Source organism: Spinacia oleracea, chromosome 4 (assembly GCF_020520425.1).
Source record: "Spinacia oleracea cultivar Varoflay chromosome 4, BTI_SOV_V1, whole genome shotgun sequence".
NCBI classification, from domain to species: Eukaryota; Viridiplantae; Streptophyta; class Magnoliopsida; order Caryophyllales; family Amaranthaceae; genus Spinacia; species Spinacia oleracea.
This window is the reverse complement of record NC_079490.1, coordinates 61,769,538-61,792,599: the sequence shown is the minus strand read 5'-3', so window position 1 is coordinate 61,792,599 and position 23,062 is coordinate 61,769,538.

The window sequence follows — 23,062 nt, the reverse complement described above, 5'->3', positions numbered from 1 at the left end:
ACGAGCCTAGAGTTCGTAACGGGCCGAGACGCATTCCGTCATAAAATTGATACGCGCTAAAAGACTCGAATTAATCTCAAACTCTACGGATTTTAGGAATCCGAATCTGACTAAACAAAACTGCCCAGATCCTATTTTTAACGCCTGGCTCTGGGCGCCGAAATCTTCGGCGCCCAAACCTGGGCGCTGAAAGTACCTGGGTACGTTTCTTTTCCTAATTCATTGCGGATTAGAACTCTACAATTCTTCCACGAACTCTTCCCTATAAATAGACCCCTAGTTTCGACGTGAAATGACACAACAACACATAATATATTCTGGGTATTGACTCTAAACCCCTTAGCCTAAGCCTCTCGCTGCGAAACTCTTCACGCGTTCTGTCGCAATCGATCCATAAATCGAACAGAACGTATCCTGTCCCATAATTGAGATTCGTTAAATAAAAAGGAGAAATAGCAAAGTCAAAGTGGTTATTTTCCTGAGAACCGTGACGCACCTCTCAAGGGTGCGTCGTAACGTGTCCCTTTTCGATGATTTAACTGCTTTCCTCGCCCTTTTTATGAACTGTTAAACTAACCTAATTTGATTGTTCTATCACACCTAACAAATATAATATTTTTGGGAAATCAGATTATCATGCTAGGTCCCTTAATGTTATTTAAATCAGATAATCATGATCGAATTAGTATTATATGTTGCATATTGCTAAAATCAACTCAGATTAGTTTAATAGTTAACGCATGTCCCTTCAATTATTTATGCTGAGCTAGTAAGGATATCCTGCCTCTGGAGTTATCGACGAGCGAATTACTCCTCTCGGAAGTTACAGTCCCCCAAACCCTCAATCTCTACCTTGCGGGTGTATATTGAGAGATTCCCACACCAGGGATCACAAGGGAACCTACGGCCGTCGTGGTCAAACATAATTGCACTCCCTTTATGTCACGATAACCGGGTTTTGTCAGTTTTTCTCATTGTTGTTAAAAACTGAATGGCGACTCCTATATTACTAGTCAATTGGGTGTATACTCACAGGAAATCCAATTACACTTGATTGAATAAAAAGAATCGTCACACCCACGAGGGACAAGGTCACGCATTAGCCTCGCGCTTTTTCGACCCCCTCACAATTAGTGAGTAGTTTTAGGTTAGGGAAAGGGGAGAAACTAGGGGATGAATTAGGGGAAATAGATTATTGATTGTTGGTTGATTCATGTGATTAAATAAGATTTGATGATAGGAAATCCATGCTAGTTGAGTGGTAGTTGCAAATGCTATTCGATTAGATTTCCGGGGAACCATATGATAGGTTTGGCAAGACATTGTGGACCTATCTTGTGTTGATCAAATGGCGGTACCTATTATATGCTAGTTAGTTTAGTCTAGGATTAGGCGAAAGCTCTTCCGTGGAATAGACGCTTAGCGTTCCCTATCCGAGAGGTGGCGGGTTCGTCTTTAGATGCCATTTGCCTAATCACCATTTCGTTGCATGATCACCATTGCTAAATAGTTGAATTTATTTTCCCCGGTTTCCCTAGGCTATCCCCGACTCCCTAACATTTCCCTTTCTTGATTCAATTTTACATAGTTCTTTATTTGTTTTTAGACTCTTAAAAAGTGACAATTCAAAAAAAATCTTTGATCGAACTAGATTGACTTCCAACTCAATAATTCACCGTTTCTTTGGGACGATCCCTTTGCTTACCGCTTGCCGGTAGTTGAAGTGGTTTTATAAATATTGTTTGCATAGGTGGTTTTCTATCAACGACGGAAAATACGCTTATCAATAGCTCATGTCGTTAACATTTAAAACTTCGATTATTTTCCTTTCCCATTCAAGAAAGTTAGTCAAGTTTAACTCGACATCAAGAATTTCCGATGATTTGATTGTTGTTTTGTTTGCGGCCATTTGATTACTACATTTGAAAAGAATTTGCAATAAGTGACCATTCATAACTTAATAACTTTGAAATAAGTGCGAACATGCAATCATTAAAGCTATTAAACATTTCATTCATGCAAAATCAAAACATGGTCCAAAAATGAATGGAACGATTCCAAGACCCTAAAAGTCTTAAATCCTTAAGAAACTTTGGCATGTTTTAAGTTTTTAAGATTCTAGGTAAGCAAAACCTATTGTTAGTAATCTCCAAATTACTCTTGGTTAATAAATTAATATCATAATTTATCCCATTGCCACAACATATGCCATTGTTGTTTGAGTTAAAACCGTAATCAACGTGTTCCTTTGGGATACCTTACCATCTAAGTCAACTAAAATAGCACCTCGCTTTCGCGGAAACCTACTGCGTTAGATCCTTAGATTTTTGTAAGTGCTTGATTTGGAAGGCAATTTTTAAACTCAATATTACATTGGACCTAGTTGTTTCTATGTTGGTTCGGTTATTTAGTGAACTAAATCTAATCGAGCATACAAACAACATTCATGCATAATATATTCATTCAATCACAATATATAGTGCATAAATAAAATTGGTGAACTAGTATGACCCAAAACTCTTGTCTTGAAGCATCTATCTTCTTCACCATCTTGTTTTCTTGGCATCGTCTTGAACTTCATTCAATGCTAACTTAAAGTTATAAACTATGAATACTTGAAATAATAAAAATTACATCAAAATTTCAATGGTTCGCATACCATATTTAAAACTTTACATTCAAAGATAAAATGGTTCGCAGATAAATATTTAATAAATATTACGGCCCAAGATAATTAATATTACGGATAATTAATATTAAATATTTAATTAAACTCACGGCCCGACCCAAGATAAATAAAATAATTAATTAATTATTCGTGTTAGCCATTTTAATGCAAATATTAAATTTTAAAGCCCAACGAACAAAATTAGGCAAATGTTGTGCAATGCGGGCTAGGCTTGCGCCCAGCCCATCACTGCCATTTGCGCTGTGGCCTACGAGGCCTCGAGGCCCATTGCCTCGCATCGCAATCCCCATCGCACACTCTCGTAGTCATCGCTGCTCGTGGCCTTGTTGTGCTCTTGTTGTTCGTCGCTACGCGCAATGCAAGGCAGCCATGCCCCTTACTTGCTCGCAGCTCGCAAGCCAAGGCATGGCTTGCCTTGCTTGCTCCTTCGGCCAGCGCGCGCGGCACGCCAGCTCGCTTGCTGGCTGCCCGCGTTGCTGCGCCTGTGCTGCCGGGAGGCAGCGCGCATGGGTTACGCCGAGCCACACGCAACGCACACCCCATGTCTCGTACCTTTGGTTCGTGCCATACGAACCAACTAATTAAAAAATAATTTTTGAATTTCACGAAACCATATTTGCATTAGTTATTTTTCACAAAATTAACAAATTAATCGTTTTTATTTTCGAAAAATAACAAGTTTACGATTTAATTAATTTTTACAACAATCCAATTTTCCAAACTTTGTTAAATCTAAGCTAACAATATTCAAATTTAACGAACGAACAATGTCAACAAAAATTTGAACATTTTGATAATCGAATCTAAAATTTTAAATCTTTCTAAACATTCAAAATTCAGATTTTTACCAATTTGTTTTAAGTGTGATTAAAATTAACGAATCTAATCAAAATTTTAATCCAATAAAATTATATGAAATTATATACCCTTTCCCAATTAACCAAATTTCCAGATCTAAATTATTTAAAAAATCAATTAGCGATCTAAAATTACAAATTTGGGGAAAGTGAAATTAGGGTTTATACATCACATTTATGGCCGAAAATTTTACCATAATTTAAAATACACCCAAGAACAGTAGGGAAAAATTTCAATCAATTCCGAATAGTTTAGGTCAACCAATTAATTGAAATACTTTCCGAATTTGTTAATTTCAATTAGATTAGGGTCAGAAAAATAAAAATTCGGTACATTTTGAATTCAGAACATATTATACGATTCATCCAATAATCCACAATATTTCGTAAAATTCAACAGGAAATCGGAAAAATTCGACAGCATACAAAAACATATAATTCATGATAATAATTACTTTAATATATAAGGCTTATGATACCACTAAAGGGGAATACAGTTAAATACATATAACATGTGCGGAACAATCCCCAAAGCTAGGAAACATGTATAAAGCACAGATTAAGCAAACTTACATTCGAAGCGTGTTTTCCCGAGTTTATGATTCACGAACACGAACAAATAACTCCAATTGTCGTTCCTCTATTTGGTTCACCGACACGTTCAGATCCGTCTTGAGATTGGTAGCTTAGACAATGCTCAAGAGTGTTTGCTTTTGGGAAGAACAGTTTTGTGTAGAGAGCAAAACTGAACGTACGTAATATTTAGAATTAGGTTTTCATATTGGAAAAACAAGTTGGGAGTGTGGAATATAACCCTAAGGTTAAAATATGTAACCAGCCAAGGCACAAGGCCCTAACCGGCCACACTCACCGAAGCCCATACACACAGCAGCCTAGCATCGCAGCAGTGGGCCGCGGGCCTTGCTGCTTTGCTTGCTGCACTGCTGCCCATTGTGCGCGCACACGCTGTGCCGCTGGCTAGCTGCTTGCTGCACGCAAGCTTGCTGGCTCGTTGGGCCTTGCGCGCTTGGCTCGACGGTCCGGTAGCTCCCTTGCGGCTCGTATTCGCGACGAACGCCTTATGGCTATTATTTATCGTATTGTATACGACGAATCACCGTCGTACGATACGATTATTTGTTTCGCCCAGCTTGCGAATATTCGCGATACGATATACGATTCCAATCCAACTTCATATCGTATATTATGATTTTCCAAACTAATTCCCGAAAAGCTATTAAATGAATTTCCGATTCATTTAATCCGGTGATTTGTTACATGCCATTGGTGTGACCTTATAGGTTCAGTCAAGAGTAAGCTGTGAGCCTAATATAGATTAGAACTCACTGATCGGAAGCATTGCTCCAGCTATGTTGTTCCGATCACTTGGTCTCACTGAATTAATTGTTCGTAATTAATCTGAACCTTGGTATTAGACTTAATGCACCTTGGGTGAAGGGCACATTTCCTTCACGTACATGTCTAGGGTAACCACCAATCACATGAGAACTATGTGATAATTATTATTTGTGAATCATGTGACTTGAAGTATTATTGAATTCATGTTTGATGTTGTGAACAAGCATGTTAAGGTTTATTGATGAATTATGAAGCCTATGTGAGCAGTCATGTTGTGATCATTTATAATCGTTGAATTATGTCAAGCTACTTGTTCAAGTTTATATGCAGGTATGAGTTTTTCACATGCAAGGATTATGTTTATGCTATTGTACGGGATATCTAGCATACTTTAAGCCAAGTAGTTGTGCCACATTGCGTCATTTATTCTACCTTCGTGTAGAATATGTTTGGGAAGTTTATGTGAATTGAACTAAGGAATATTCATGCCTTGTGCACACCCCGGTTGTTAACTGGAAATGTCTGGTTATCTCAATTGCATATTGAGAAGGAACAATGGGAGTAATATCACTTCAGTCCTATGATTGATCATAAGTCCTAAAGGATTAAAATGAAGTGTCATTGTTTCGTTTCTTGTATGTTATGTCTTGTTGTATTGTCTTGAGTTCACCTTGTGCAAAAAATATTAATTAACGTAAAGTGCAAGCCGAATGAGCTTCAAAACTCTTGGAACGTACGTATATACCTTGAGTATGAACAACGAGGGGAGTCTTACCGGAAATTTTGTACTCCTTGAATGATACAAGACGTTGTTTCATTCTTTCTTTTATACGCGGGAATTCCGTCGGTATGGCCCAACTGTCGGTAGGCGGCCGACCTTTACTTATTTTGGTGTGTGGTTGGCTTCCAACACCTTTTCTTTCCTTTTATGGATATTTTCTTTTACCCGTTCGAAGCTAATTCTTATTAATCTGTGAGTCAAGAGTCATGTCAAGCCTCGAGTCTTGTCTCCATGATTACTTGTTATTAAATGGATCATTATATATTGTTTAGTGAAGCATGTTAGACTAGGATTTCATTCTAGCTTGTTCGTACTCAACTTTCCCTGACTTCGTGCTTCATGTCTTTCGGTCATGGCCTTTGCCTTAATGACTCTATGATGATCCATCATTGTATTTGCATTGTTGGGAAGTAGATTTTAATAAACAGGTTTGTAGAGATAACTTGTGGGAGAAGTTATCATGGGATTGAGTTGGAGAGATTATTTTCTCTTCCGTATTTATAAACTCTACATTTATTTCTAGTCATGACTACTGTATTTACTTAAACTTTAGTTAATGGATTTTAAACTATTGAATGTTTTTTTTTTGGACCTTAATGGTTCCAAGTTGTTAAACGACCGTTAACTAATTATTATATTTGAAAGTTAGTTAAATTCCGCTGCGTATTTCTGTTAAATAACCATAGCCGTTATCACGGTGGCGGTAATATGTTGGTAATTCCTTTGTTTTAAGTTGGAAAATGTTTTATAAAAAGCAAGGAATTATTAGTGTTACAAAGTGGTATTTCCATAGCTCTAGTTTGAGTGCTACTTTGCGTTAAATAATAATGCAAGGTGGTAATTCCTTAAACTACGATTTAAAAACTACTTAATAGTAATTCATACTATTTGAGTAGGATTTGCGGAACTTTAGGATTTTTGAAAATTTATTTTTCTAAAGTCAAATGTTATTTTTGAGTACTTAATATTTTGAAAAGTCAAATACCAATTATTTTAAGTTATTCGAATTTTTTAAATTTCCAATTTTAATTATTTTTATTTGGTTTGAAATTTATTCGAAATTCATTTAAATTATTTTCGAATTTCAGAATATTTTTTTTCTTTTCTCGGAATTTCCGAATGTTCAAAAAATATTTTTAAAAAAAAAATCGAATTTATTATTTACTTAATTATTTATTTATTTAATTACTTTCGGAAAAATTCGAATAATTTAATTACATTATTCGATTATTTATTTTAATTTTTGATTTGAATTTTTATAATTTCGTGTAGATTTGAAGTTATTTATTAAATTAATTTCGAAAATTCTTATTTACTTTAAGTGAGGAAAGGGTAGATTAAGAAGAGCATATTTAGACTAAGTATGCATTTAATCTAAGTATGAATTTTAATCAATTGTTTATGTGATTATGTATTGATTATGTGATCTTGTATTTAAAGTTTGATCATGTTTTATTTTGCTTTATGTGATTAATTGCATCATAATCCATGATTAAGCATATATTTGTGCATTAAACATGTTAAAGCTTAATTATTTTGGGGGAATGGAATTATTTTGTTTGGGAACGCGTTAGTAAGACTCTTTAGTTGTGTGTTTTCAGGATTTAAGATGTTGATTTCAAAGTTCGCTAACCTAGGACACCTAGAGAAGTTAGACTGTGAGACCCCACACATTTATGTGAAGAAGATTGAGTTCGTTTACAATTACTTTGCTACGGTCCAGAATTTGCCTCAACTAAGGAATTATTCATTCTTTGCCTCATAAGAATCCATACATAGAGCTTAAGATTCGATTCCATGATATGCATTCCGACAGTGGTACTCCTAATTACTTTAAGTACGGTATTCCTGATGGTAGGTGGAGGTATGACATGGAGGTCATGACCACTAATTTAGAGCTTGCAGGGCAATGTTTTGAGGATGGTAAAATGGTAGAAAATATCAATCACGTGGAATTTGATAGCGATGTGGAGAATCCTATGAATGAGGATATTGATGACAATGTTGTTGAGATTGAGAATCCTAACCCTATCATTGCTGAACCCACTATTGAGATTTCTAGTGATACTGAGGATGAGCCTGAAGCCAATGATGAAGTGAATAGTGTGCTACAACAAAATAATGAAGACATGGAGTGATTCTGATCCTTAAGAAGACATAGATGATCCTGAAGATCAGGATTTCACCCCAGAGCACTACAACGAAAGGAATGATCATCGTGATGCCTTTAGTATTTGAGTATTGTAATAGCTAGTACTTATTTTTGGTTGAATAATAAAGTAGCAAGCTACTATTTATGGTTTTAGTAATTCATTTTTAAAGTTTAGCGAATAAAGTACTATCCAAAGGATGTTATTCTATCATCCAAGTAATAAAAGCTTTAGATTCTTTTCGTTACCCTTAATTCTAAGTTATGGAATTTAAGTTGGGTGATTATCGCAAAGGGATTTAATGTTATTTCTTTAATGAAATTTTACATGTAGGGTGGTTGAACTCTTTACCACTTAAATTTAGTGATGCGAACGAAAGAGGAAATTGGCCCAAAGTAGGCGCCACGTCAAAATTTTGTGATCAATTGTGCTATTGGTTTGACTTATTTTAATTAGTGCAATAATTTAGTGAGGTTCTGTCCAACCTATGCTTTAAAGTTAGTCTATTATTTTATTCAGGAGAAGGGAAATGGCTAACCAAGAGATTGCGGATGTGGTTAGGCAGTTAGCTGAAGTAGTGCAAAAACTAGCACAGAATAGAAACAACCAAGTCCCTGATCCGGCTGGGGAGATGTTTAAGAAGGTGGATCAAAGTAAGCCTCCTCTGTACCAAGGGGAGATTGACCCAAGCGTGCTTGAGAATTGTTTAAAGGAATTTGATAAGTTAATAGTAGTTGTGAAGGTCCCATAGGACCTTAGGGTGAATAGTGTTGTATATTACCTCAGGGGAAAAGCTGATCTATGGTGGCAAAGGTGTGAGAATGCTTTGAGAGCTACACCTTGATTTGGATGGGAATCGTTTAAGGTTGCATTGAGAAATAAGTTTTATCCGCCATGTCTGAAAAGGAAAAAAGCTCAGGAATTCACCGAATTGAAGATGGATGGGATGTCTGTGACTAAGTACTATTCTAGATTCATAGAACTGTCTAGGTTTGCACCGGAAGCGGTAGCAACGGAAGAACTTAGGGCTCAGAGATTTGAGAGTGGATTAACTATGGATCAGCAAATGATGCTTGCTGGAGAGACTTTTACTAGTCTAGATGCCCTATACGGAAAAGTTGCCCATCTGTACGGACTCCAACAAAGGAAGAATGCAATTGTTGAGAAAAGGAAAGATGTTGGGAACCAAAATCAGGATGGTAACCAACAAAACCAAAACAATTTTAAGAGGAATAAGGGGAAAAACCAGTTCCAGTTCAAGGGGAATGGCAATGGGAATGGGAACAATAATTTCTACAACAATAATAGCAATGGGAACCAGTCTGGAGGCAACGGAAATGGAACAAGATTTTTTTAGTGCAAGCGTTGCCACAGTAATCACCAGGGAAAGATTGTGATGGAAATCTAATGATATGTAGGTTCTGTGAGAAGCCTGCCCGTAGGGAATTTGAATATTGGGCCAAGAATAGGAAACCTAACCAGAACAACTCTAATAATAACATTAAGAAAAACAAACAGAATAACCAAATCTGGAATGGAGGGAATAATGGAAATAATGGTGGAAACCAGAGAGGTTACCAAGGCGGTAACAATAACAACAATGGCCAGAACAATGGAAAGTCTGGGGGGAAACTATCAGCAAAATGGGAACCGAAACAATAATGGAAATGCCAATGGAGGTGGCTATAACAAAGGAGTTTCCCAAAGAAAGCTGAATGTGATCACTAGGCAATAAGCAGAAACTTCATCTGACGTCATAGACGGTACTTTTTCTATTAACTCCATTTTAGTTAAAGCACTATTTGATTCTGGTGCGACTTATTCGTTTATATCAGTCAGTGTTTTGGAGAAAATAGGATTGAAGGAACCCGAAGCAATTGAGGTACCCATAGTTATATCAACAGGTAGTATAGTAAAGTGTACCAAGATCCAAAGGGATGTGCCTTTGACCATAGCTAAAACCGTGTTCTTATCTAGCCTAATCGAGTTTGAATTGGGAGAACTAGATGTAATTTTAGGTATGGATTGGTTAGCATTGTTCAAAGCCAAGATCGATTATGAGAAGCAGAAGATCCGTTTGAGGTCTAGTCTAGGGAAAGTAGTGTCCTATCGTTGTTTTGTTAAGCCTAGAAGTGTAGGAATCATCACAGCAATGGAACTCATGAAGCTAGTCAATAAAGGAAATTTTTTGTTCTTGTGCAATGTGAGAGACCTTGAACATGTTATTAAGGAACAACCTGAGGACATTGCAGCAGTGAATGAGTTTCTGGATGTGTTTCCGGAGGAGATACCAGGAATGCCGCCTAATCGATCTATTGATTTTACCACAGAATTAGCACCGATTTCGAAAGCTCTAGACCGAATGGCTATAGCAGAAATGAGTGAGTTGAAAGGTCAATAGGAAGAATTTCTAGGAAAAGGTTTTATCAGACCAAGTGCATCGCCTTGGGGAGCGCCAGTCTTGTTTGTGAAGAATAAGGACGGAAGTATGTGACTCTGTATAGAATACGGGGAGCTCAATAAAATCACAATCAAGAATATGTATCCTTTGCCTAGGATAGATGATCTGTTTGACCAATTGAAAGGAGTAGGAATCTTTTCAAAGATTGACTTGAGATCAGGTTATCATAAGTTGATAATCGCGGATCATGATATACCAAAGACTCCATTTAGGACTAGATATGGTCATTATGAATTCACTGTTATGCCTTTTGGGTTAACCAATGAACCTGCTATCTTTTTTGACTTAATGAACAGAGTAATCCATGCATTCTTGGACAAGTTTGTAGTGGTTTTCATAGATGATATCCTTGTGTTTTCAAATAGTGGAGAAGATCATGCTGAACACTTAAGGTCTGTGTTGATTACGTTAAGAGACAACCAGTTGTACGCCAAATTCTCGAAGTGTGAATTCTGGCTGGAGAAGGTTGCTTTTTTGGGACATTTTGTGTCTAAGGAAGCAGTTGCAGTGGATCCTGCAAAGATCAAAGCAGTTAGTGTTAGGTGACAAATATAAAACATATATATTTCATGCGGAAAAACCATAAAGCCAGGAATCCAAATTAATTGCCACATAACAATTAGCATAATTTAGGATGCATAAATTTGTAGTGTGCCCTCCCTAGCTGCTCCCGAACCGAACAAGAACAAGTTTAGGACTCCAAGTGTAGTCCCTCCGTAGATAGTCCACAACACGTTCGGAACCGCCTTAGATTCAATTAACTAGAATTTAGCCTAAGGTTTTATGTTATTCGATTATAATTTGTGGTAAATTGTTAACTTTAGTTTTTAACTTAAAACTATATGAATATTTTTTGATGTGTTATAAATTGTGATTACCATCACCTATTTATAGGGTAGGATCATCGGAACTAGAAACCAACTAGGATTTAATTAACCTAATCTTATTAGAATTAGATACTAATTAAATCTATTAAGTTAGTGTTTAATTCAACAACTAACTCTAGTAGTTTTAGGAAAATAATCTTTAATCGAACTAACCCTAAACTCCTAAGGATTCGATACATGCACGAACTCAACACACACACAAGCACAGCCCACGAAGGGCGCAAGGCGCGCGCGGAGCTCGGACCAGCAGCGCTGCAGCCCACGCTTGGGCGTGCCAGCCTGCTGGCCTCGCTGGGCTGGCCTTGCGTGCTGCTTGGCTGGGCCTTGCGGTGCTTGGCGGGCTGCTTGCTTGCCTTGTTGCGTGCGGGCTTTGCTAGGCGCAGGCCTGGCTTCGTGTTGGGCCTTGCGTCTAGCAAGCTCGTCCGATGTTTATTTCGTACGACGCGCTTCCAATTAATTTTCTGATTCCATAATTCATTTCTGATTCGAACAATATTTAATATTTCCGATTCCGGAATTAATTTCCGTTCGGAACAAATATTTAATATTTCCGATTCCGGAATTATTTTCCGATTCCGATAATATTTCCGATTCCGACAATATTTTCGTTTCCGGCAATATTTCCATTTCCGATAATATTTTCCGATACGTACCATGTTTCCGTTTCCGGCAACATCTAAGACTTGGATAATATTTATATTTCCGATACGATCCATATTTCCGTTTCCGGCAATATCATCGTTTCCGGAGTATTCATGATTTGCCTTTTGACGATTTCAGCTCCCACTGGAACCGAGATCCGTCGATTCCGAATATCCATAAATGGAGTATTTAATTCACTTAAATACTTGATCTTTTCACATACTATTTGTGTGACCCTACGGGTTCAGTCAAGAGTAAGTTGTGGATTAATATTATTATTTTCACTTGAACTGAAGCGGCCTCTAGCTAGGCATACAGTTCAATTGATCTCACTGAATTATTAACTTGTATAATTAATTAATACTGAACCGCATTTATTAGACTTAGCATTGAATGCATACTAGCTTGGACCAAGGGCATTATTTCCTTCACTCTCCCACTTGTCCTCAGGGACAAGTGTGCATTTCCTAATTCCTTTGTCGCTTGATGCTTGCTCATGAACATAAGGTAAGAGTTATCATCCTTATTATGTCCAGAGGTGTTTCTCGATTTCAGAGTTCAACTGATCAAATAAACAGATAATCATAGACTATGATTCATCTGAGCACGGCCATGCATTTTACAGTTTCTAGCTCTCCGAGTGGCCTTGTACAACTTTCAGCATCTCATCCCGATTAATGAGAGGACAATCCCAATCTTGCGAGCTTGAGATTAGACTTCGTTTGATAGGTGATTACCCGAGCGTTGCCGTTATAGCCTCCTTTTACGGTGTGACGGTTGACAACGTCAAAGTAACCAATTCTCAAACAAGTAATCTCAAAATCACTCAGGTATTGAGGATTAGTGTCTAATAATTTTAATGAAATTTACTTATGACATATTTTCATCTCTTACAGTAAAGTTTCATATGTCTGTCCGATACTAGTCTTCCCAAAGTAAGTATCTATGCAAATGATTGCGACATTGCCATGTCCACATAGTTCAAGAAACAGAACTACTAGTCATCTTGCATTCTAGTCGTCTAGCGTTTTCTATGCGTCCATCTTTATAGAAAACTCCGACCAGGGACCATTTTCAACTTTTGACATTCAAGTTCACTTGATAGACATTTCTTAGTCACAGGACTGGTCCTGACAGTCTATCTTGAATATATCGTCAAATTGAAGGGACTCATCATATAATAAACCACAAATTAAATGGAAAAATGAATTCTATTCATTTATATGAATGGTTAACCAATAACGTTTTACAAAGTATTAAACTCTAAAACTTTAAAACATTAAATAAGAACATCAAAGCAATTTTCCAACATGCTTGATTCCCATAGTTGCGGTGTGTGAGTTGTGCTTCGCTTGCGGCAGAGGTTTAGTTAATGGCTCTGAGATGTTGTCGTGAGTTCCAATCCTGCTTATCTCGACTTCTTTTCTTTCAATGAACTCTCGTAGAAGGTGAAATCTACGAAGTACATGCTTGACTCTCTTGTGGTGTCTAGGCTCCTTTGCCTGTGCTATAGCTCCATTATTATCACAATATAGAGTTATTGGTCCTTAAATGGAGGGGACTACACCAAGTTCACCTATGAAATTCCTTAGCCAAATAGCTTCATTTGCTGCTTCATGTGCAGCAATGTACTCTGCTTCAGTTGTAGATTCTGGAATGGTGCTTTGCCTAGCACTTTTCCAGCTTACTGCTCCTCCGTTGAGGCAGAAGACAAACCCAGACTGTGATCTAAAATCATCCTTGTCGGTTTGGAAACTTGGGTCCGTATAGCCTTTAACAATTTATTCATCATCTCCAACATATACCAGGAAATCATCTTTGTGCCTTTTCAGGTACTTCAGAATATTCTTGGCAGCAGTCCAATGTGCCTCTCCTGGGTCTCACTGGTATCTGCTCGTAGCACTTGATTGTGTACGCAACATCCGGGTGTGTACATATCATATCATACATTATTGAACCAATCAATGATGCATAATGGAATCCCACTCATTCGTCTACGCTCATCCAGTGTTTTTGGGCACTAAGTCTTGCCTAGAGTCATTCAATGAGACATGGGTAGGTAGCCTCGCTTGGAGTCTGCCATATTGAACCTTTCAAGCACCTTATTGATATAAGTGCTTTGACTAAGTCCAATAATCATTTTAGATCTATCTCTGTAACTCTTGATGCCCAGTATGTACTGTGCTTCTCCTAGATCCTTCATCGAAAAACATTTCCCAAGCCAAATCTTGACAGAGTTCAACATAGGAACGTCATTTCCGATAAGTAATATGTCGTCGACATATAATACTAGAAAAGAAATTTTGCTCCCACTGACCTTCTTGTTAGAGCTCGCAGCGGAAATTAGGCTTTTACTAGATAATATGAAATCGATACCTCACAAATAAATAATATTTTGTGAATAAACAAACAACCCTTTATGAAGGAAATAATAAAGTTACGTAAGAAAATAATCTTTTCTTAAACTAAGCTTTAATGATGTGAATTGTTGAATTGTATTGAATAAATTTTACATTACACTTCTACACATTTATAATGAATTAGAAAACTAATTAAACAATGGTTTACATTGTTTCACCGACAATCTTGTTTCCTATAATTAACTAAACAATAAAAATAGAAACTACACTCTATTATCTCCTTATGTTTCTCTCGTTGTTTTACATTTCTCACCATTCTTAAATTAGATATAATTAATTTAGGAATTAATGATATCCATATACTCCCACAATTCTCCACCTCGTCCATAATTTGAAAACATTCAAATTTTGGATGAAAAAATTGTAGTATCGTATCCGGTTGCACCATTTTGACAATGATTGCCTACGTACCCTCGACCGGGATCAAACCAATCATAGTTCCTTTTATCTTTCCATGTAATGCCTAACATGGGAGAATGTTTAGTAATTCCAAGAAATGATGGAACTTGCTTCCTGACACAACTTTGGTTAACATATTTGCGGGGTTCTCATTTGTATGCACCTTCATAAGAGAAATACTACCTTCTCTATGACATCTCGAACAAAATGATATCTCACATCTATATGCTTGGTACAAGCATGATGAACCTGATCTTTGCCAAATGAATTGCAGTTTGGCTGTCACAACTTAGATTCACACATTCCTGCTTCAACCCCAAATCATCGAGAAGTCCCCATAACCACAATGCTTCCTTGACTCCTTCTGCCAAAGCCATGTATTCGGCCTCTGTAGTAGATAGAGCCACCGTGGCCTGTAACATTGATCGCCAACTAACCGGAGCACCATGTATTTTAAACACGTAACCAGTAGTAGATCGTCGATTATCTAGATCACCGGCATAATCAAAATCAACAAAACCATTTACCTGACATATATCTCCACCAAAGCACAAACCCGTGTCAACAGTACCTTTTAAGTACCTTAAAACCCATTTCACAGCTTCCCAATGTGCCTTTCCTGGATTCGCCATGAATCTACTGACAACACTAACCGCCTGTGAAATATCTGGACGTGTACACACCATGGCGTACATTAAACTGCCAACTGCACTAGCATAAGGTACATTATCCATGTATGCCTTATCTTCCGTTGTAGTGGGAGATTTTTTACTAGAGAGTCTTAAATGTGGAGCCAATGGAGTTACCACTGACTTAGCACTTTTCATCCCAATCCTTTCAATAACCCGCTCAATGTAGCCTTTCTGGCTCAAGAACAATTTTCGATTTGATCTCTCTCTTCTAATCTCCATACCTAGTATTTTCTTTGCAGCGCCCAAATCTTTTGTTTCAAACTCTTCACCAAGTTGAGTTTTTAAAATATTTATCTCCACCTTGCTTTTTGAAGCAATAAGCATGTCGTCGACATACAATACAAGATAAATATAATCAGCTCCATGAAGGATACGAATGTATACACAACAATCATAATTACTTCTAGAAAACCCTTGCTTTAACATAAAGGAATCAAATCGCTTGTACCACTGCCGAGGAGATTGCTTCAATCCATAAAGTGATTTCCTCAAGCGGCATACCTGACTCTACTTACCCTCAACCTTGTATCCCTCAGGTTGATACATATAGATTTCCTCATCCAAATCACCGTGTAAGAAGGATGTCTTCACATCAAGTTGTTCCAACTCAAGATCACCATGAGCAACGAGACTTAATAGCACCCGAATAGAAGTATGTTTTACCACCGGAGAAAATATCTCATTCTAATCAACACCTTCTTTTTGTGCAAATCCCTTGGCCACTAGCCTAGCCTTATATCTTATACCATCGGTCTTGGAAGGATCCTCTTTTCTTTTACACACACACTTACAACCAATAGCAGCCTTTCCCACGGGCAATGAGACTACCTCCCATGTCTTGTTTTTATGAAGAGATTGCATCTCTTCCTCCATAGCAACCAACCAACTCTCTCTATCCTTGTCTTTGATAGCTTGTTTGAAGGTGATCGACTCATCATCCTCCACCGAGAGTGCATATTCTACCAAGTTAACCTGCCCGTAATGCCTCAGAGGTTTGTCTGACCCAAACTTCTGAACTAATTTATAATTTCTCTTTGGCCTAGTGGTTGCCAAAGATTCCTGCTGCAGTTGTTGTAACACATGTACATTTTCCCGTTGAATCTCCTCATGTTCAAGATCATCCTCCTCGTCATTTTGATTAACCCCGTGATGCTCCACCTGAACATGAATGGAATCTGTTTGGTCTCTAGATTCTATCTCCACCACTTGATTATTTGAAGTAGTCCCGACATCACCATTATTTGACACTATAACTTTGGGTAAAGCTATCATAGATCTTTCATCAAATGTCACATCCCTGCTGATTATGAATTTAGAATCCTCTATACTCCAAAGACGATAGCCATTAACGCCTTTGGGATACCCCACGAATATTGCTTTCTTGGCTCTTTCATCAAGCTTGTTATTTTTGACATGATAATAAGCTGTGGACCAAAAGACTCTAAGTCTCTTGTAATCTGCATGTTCCCCTGACCACACCCTATGAGGTGTGTCTCCATCTAAATAAGAATGTGGTGATTGATTCACTATATAACAAGCTGTAGCAACCGACTCTGCCCACCATTCCTTGCCTAAACTAGAATTAGAGCGCATACACCTAGCCTTCTCAAGTAGTGTACGATTCAGTCTTTCCGCGACTCCATTCTATTGTGGTGTGTCTTTAACTGTCCAGTGTCTTACAATGCCTTCCTGATCACAAAACTCCTTGAAAGCTCCCTCTGTGTACTCTGTACCGTTATCAGACCGTACAGTTTTTAGCTTTCGACCCGTTCTGTTCTCAACCATTGCTCTCGACCGCTTGAAAATGTCGAATACCTCATTCTTATGCTTAAAAAAATAAATCCAAGCATATCTAGAATAATCATCAACAAATGTAACAAAGTACCTGGAACCACCCTTGGAAGAGACTTTAGTCGGACCCCAAACATCCGTATGCACATAGTCTAACAACCCTCTGCTTTTGTGCTTGCTTGTAGAGAACTTTACCCTGTGTGATTTTCCATACACACAATGTTCACAAAATTCCATTTGTGGTTTCTTCATGCTCTTCAACAAACCTTGTCCGCAAAGCAATGATAGACCTTTTTCCGACATATGCCCAAGGCGCATGTACCATATCCTAGTGCATTCTGTTTGGTCTTTACTTCCACTGATTCTAACTTCTAAATCACCTGTAACAGTTGTGCCCAAAAGAGGATAAAGATTACCGTGATGAATCCCCTTCATCACTACCAAGGAACCACGAACAGCTTTTAATACTCCATTTTCCATGGATATTTTGCAACCATTTTTCTCTAATAAAACAAGAGAAATAAGGTTTTTCCGTAAATCTAGAATGTGTCTCACATCCTTCAAGGTTATTATTGTTCCATCATGCATCTTGATTCGGATAGTACCTAACCCGACAGTCTTGCAAGCATGATCATTTCCCATCAAAACCGTGCCACCGTCCAAACTTTGATAAGTTGTAAACCACTTTCTGTTTGGGCACATATGGTGTGATGCTCCTGAATCAAGCATCCACTTACCAGATATTTCAGTGCATTGTTCTTATACGGAGTAACAATAATCTTCCTCGTCATTTGAGACAAAACTTGCCTCTTATTTTTCTTGTTGTTTTCCTCTGGAATTGTTGTTGTTGTCCGACCTCTTGAATGTAGCCCTCTTATTTGAACAATTTACTTTAAAATGACCAAGCTCACCACATTTAAAACATGGTCTTTCCGCAAGAGGTCTAGATTTTGGTCTAGACTTTCCTCCCTTGCCTCTTCCTCTTTCATTACTCCTTCCTCTAGTTGTAAACAATCCCTGAGCTTGTTCCCTGTATTCTCCTCCACTGCTAGACATCATCCCACTTATAGCAACCTTTCGAAGATCATCCGCTAAAAGTGATGTTCTAGTTTCATCCATGGTTAGAGTATCACCCACAAGCATCAATGTTTGAACTAGATTTTCATAGGACTTTGGTAATGAAATTAATAACATGAGCGCTTGGTCTCCCTCTTCTATCTTCACATCTATATCCTTTAAGTCTGAAATAATCCAATAAAACTTATTGATATACTCCCGAATTGAGGTGCCTTCTTCCATCTTGCATGTATACAATTTGGATTTTAGATAGATCCTGTTCGTTGGAGTTTTCGTCATGAAATTTGTCTCTAACTTTGCCCACACGCCAGCAGCCGTTGCTTCTTCATTTACCAAGAATACAACATCCCTCTCAAGGCACAAGATTATGGTTGCTCGTGCTTCAAGATCTAACTCTTCCCAATCCTCATCCTTCATATCTCCGGGTTTTTGTTCTTTTCCCGCTAGCGCTTTGTGTAGCTTTTGCGAAATTAGCAAATTTTTCATTTGCATCCTCCAATAGGAAAAATCATTTTTCCCATTGAACTTTTCAATTTCATATTTCCCAACTTTTACCGTTCCACTAGTACAAGCCATTATAAAAATATTTTCAAAATAAAAAATTTAACCACTTAATATTTTGACGTTGGCTCTGATACCAATTGTTAGAGCTCGCAGCGGAAATTTGTCTTTTACTAGATAATATGAAATCGATACCTCACAAATAAATAATATTTTGTGAATAAACAAACAACCCTTTATGAAGGAAATAATAAAGTTACGTACGAAAAATAATCTTTTCCTAAACAAAGCTTTAATGATGTGAATTGTTGAATTGTATTGAATTAGAAAACTAATTAAACAATGGTTTACATTGTTTCACCGACAATCTTGTTTCCTATAATTAACTAAACAATAAAAATAGAAACTACATTCTATTATCTCCTTATGTTTCTCTCGTTGTTTCACATTTCTCACCATTCTTAAATTAGATAAAATTTAGGAATTAATGATATCCATATACTCCCACACTTCTTGTACACACAAGATTCTTCTGCGTTCTTGATGAAACCAAAGTCACTGACTGCTTCATCAAAACGTATATTCCAGCTCCTTGATGCTTGCTTCAATCCGTAGATTGATTTCTTAAGCTTGCATACCTTTTTAGCATTCTTTGGATCCTCAAAACCCTCAGGCTGTGTCATAAACGGTTTTGACATCCATCTGCCATATTTCGTAATCGTAATATGAAGCGATTGCTAACACTATCCGAATAGACTTTAGCATTGCAACTGGTGAAAAGGTTTCATCGTAATCCACATCGTGGACTTGCCTGTAACCTTTTGCAACCAATCTAGCTTTGAAAACTTCTAGTTTCCCATCCTTGTCCTTTTTCAGTTTGAAAACCCATTTGCTTCCTATGTCTTGGTAGCCATCTGGCAAATTGACCAAATCCCAAACCTTGTTTTCAGACATGGAGTCTAATTCAGATTGCATGGCTTCTTGCCATTGCTTAGAGCTAGGGCTTGTCATAGCTTGTTTGTAAGTCGCAGGTTCATCACTTTCAAGTAATAGAACTTCATAGCTCTCGCTCGTCAAAATACCTAAGTACCTTTCCGGTTGAGATCTATATCTCTGCGATCTACGCAGGGTTACATTTCTAGATGGTCCTTGATTCTCACCAGATACTTCTAAATATCTTTGAGTTTTATCCTGAATGTCATCTTGAGCATTCTCTAGAGTTTGTTGTTCGACTTGAATTTCTTCGAGGTCTACTTTTCTCCCACTTGTCAATTTGGAAATGTGATCTCTTTCCAAAAAGATACCATCTCGAGTAACAAACACCTTGTTCTCAGATGTATTGTAGAAGTAATACCCCTTTGTTTCCTTTGGGTAGCCCACAAGGATACATTTGTCAGATTTTGGTTGATGTTTGTCTGAAATTAATCGTTTGACGTATACTTCACAACCCCAAATTTTAGCAAAAGACACATTTGGAGGATTTTCAAACCATAACTCATATGGAGTCTTTTTCAACAGCTTTAGACGGAGCTCTATTTATAGTGAGTGCAGGTGTGTTTAGTGCATGTCGCCAAAATTCTATTGGTAGTTCGGCCGGACCCATCATTGATCTAACCATGTCTAGCAAGGTTTTATTCCTCCGTTCTGACACACCATTCCATTGAGGTGTTCCGGGAGGAGTCAATTCTGATATAATTCCACATTCTTTCAGATGGTCATCAAATTCATAGCTCAGATATTCACCGCCTCTATCGGACCGTAGTGCCTTAATCTTCTTGCCTAACTGATTATCTACTTCACTCTGAAATTCCTTGAATTTGTCAAAGGATTCAGACTTATGCTTCATTAGGTAGACATAACAATATCTACTTAAGTCATTAGTGAAAGTGATAAAGTAGTTGAAACCACCTCTAGCATTTGTACTCATTGGTCCACATACATCTGTATGGATTAAACCCAATAGTTCAGTTGCTCTTTCTCCAACTTTAGAGAAAGGTTGCTTTGTCATTTTGCCAAGTAAACATGATTCGCACTGACCATAATCCTCTAAGTCAAATGGTTCTAGAATTCCTTCCTTTTGAAGTCCTTCTATGCGCTTTATGTTTATATGGCCTAATCGACATTGCCACAGATAGGTGAGATCTGAATCATTCTTTTTGGCCGTTTTGGTATTTATGTTATAAACTTGTTTGTCGTGATCTAATAAATAAAGTCCATTGACTAATCAAGCAGATCCATAAAACATCTCTTTAAAATAAAACGAGCAACTATTGTCTTTTATTAAAAAGGAAAATCCCTTAGCATCTAAGCAAGAATCAGAAATGATGTTTTTAGTAAGACTTGGAACATGGAAACACTCTTCCAGTTCCAAAACTAGCCCAGAGGGCAACGACAAATAATAAGTTCCTACAGCTAATGCAGCAATCCGTGCTGCAGCAATCCGTGCTCCATTTCCCACTCGTAGGTCGACTTCACCCTTGCTTAACCTTCTACTTTTTCTTAGTCCCTGCGAATTGGAACATAAGTGTGAGCCACAACCTGTATCTAATACCTAATAAGTTGAATTAGCAAGTATACAGTCTATAACGAAAATACCTGAAGATGGAACGACTGTTCCGTTCTTCTGATCTTCCTTAAACTTCAAGCAATTTCTTTTCCAATGCCCCTTCTTCTTGCAGTAGAAACATTCAGATTCAGAAGTGGGTTGGCTCACCTTCTTCTTTTCAGACATGGTGCCGCCAGCTTGCTTAGTCAGGCTGGCCTTCTTGCCACCTTTCTTAGCATTCCTCTTCTTTCCAGATTTCTTGAACTTGCCACCACGCACCATAAGCACATCTTGCTTATCACTTTTGAGCGTCTTTTCAGCGGTCTTCAGCATACCGTGAAGCTTAGTGAGCGTTTTTTCCAGACTATTCATACTGTAGTTCAGCTTGAACTGATCATACCCGATATGAAGAGAATGGAGGATGGTGTCTACAGCCATTTCCTGAGAGAACTGCTGATCCAGCCCACTCATATTCTCAATGAGTCCAATCCTTTTGAGAACATGACTTTCTTAAGCTTAGTGTCAAGAATTGGCCTATGAGTCTCGAATCTTTCGACTCGATCCAGATCTTGGAACATGTTCTTTAACTCACTGATCATCGTGAAAGCATCTGAGTTGATGAAAGTTTTCTGTAGATCTGCACTCATGGTTGCGAGCATTAGACATTTTACATCCTTGTTGGCATCAATCCAACGATTGAGGGCTGCCTGAGTGACCCCGTCGCCTGCGGCTTCGGGCATCGCCTCATCCAGGACATACTCCTTTTCTTCCTGCATAAGACCTATTTGCAAGTTCCTTTGCAAGTCAAGGAAGTTTTTCCCGTTCAACTTCTCCTTTTCGAGAATTGACGGGATGTTGAATGAATTGTTGTTTGCCATAGTAAAAACTACAATAGAAAAAGAATAAACAAATAAATAACCATTCACAGTTTCTCTTAATAAACTTAAATTCTAGCATACATGCATAATTTATTATTTATTAAGCATTTTATTAAAGTTATGTGTTCCGGCAGGTGTGAATAAAATGATTCCAAGATCCTTAAATCATTGAAGAATTAAGCACATTATGTATTTAGACTCAATTCTAAAATATTTTAGGTAAGCAAAGCCTTTGCTAATAGTCTAGAAACTACTCTTGGTTGATAGGTACGTCTAACAACTTATATCGTTGAGTTTAACCTATCTCATTTTCCACGACATAAAAGGACTCCTTACTTATATCGTTGAGTTTAACCAAAACTAACATGTACTCACAATTATTTGTGTACCTTACCCCTTCAGGATCAATAAGTAACACCTCGTTGTGGCGGAAAACTATTACTAAGATTGATGTAAAGGTTATCCAAGTAAGTGTTATTTTGGCATGGCACCTTTTAACTCAATTTTTAAAGTTTGGAACTTAAGGCTCTTACTATGTTGGTTAGATTTTAAGTGAACTAAAATCCTTAATCATGCAACATAATCAAGCCATAATCTCATGCATAATTAAGACATATTTAAAAGCAATAAATAACTTAAAGCATGCATAAGATATAAATGTGATCTAGTATGGCTCAACTTCATCTTGAAGCTTCAACTTCAAACTCCGTCTTGAATATGGATTGGAAACTCCGTCTTGAATTTCACCATGGAAGGCGCCATTTTCTTCAAATAGGATAAGCTATAATTTAAACTAATTACAACTATTTGATGGTACGCAGACCATATTCAAAGTAATAAAACTTTGCTACTTTAGACCAATATTACATTCAAATTAATGGTACGCATACCATATTTTCTATCCTATTTGGGCCATACTAGTCACTTTCCATA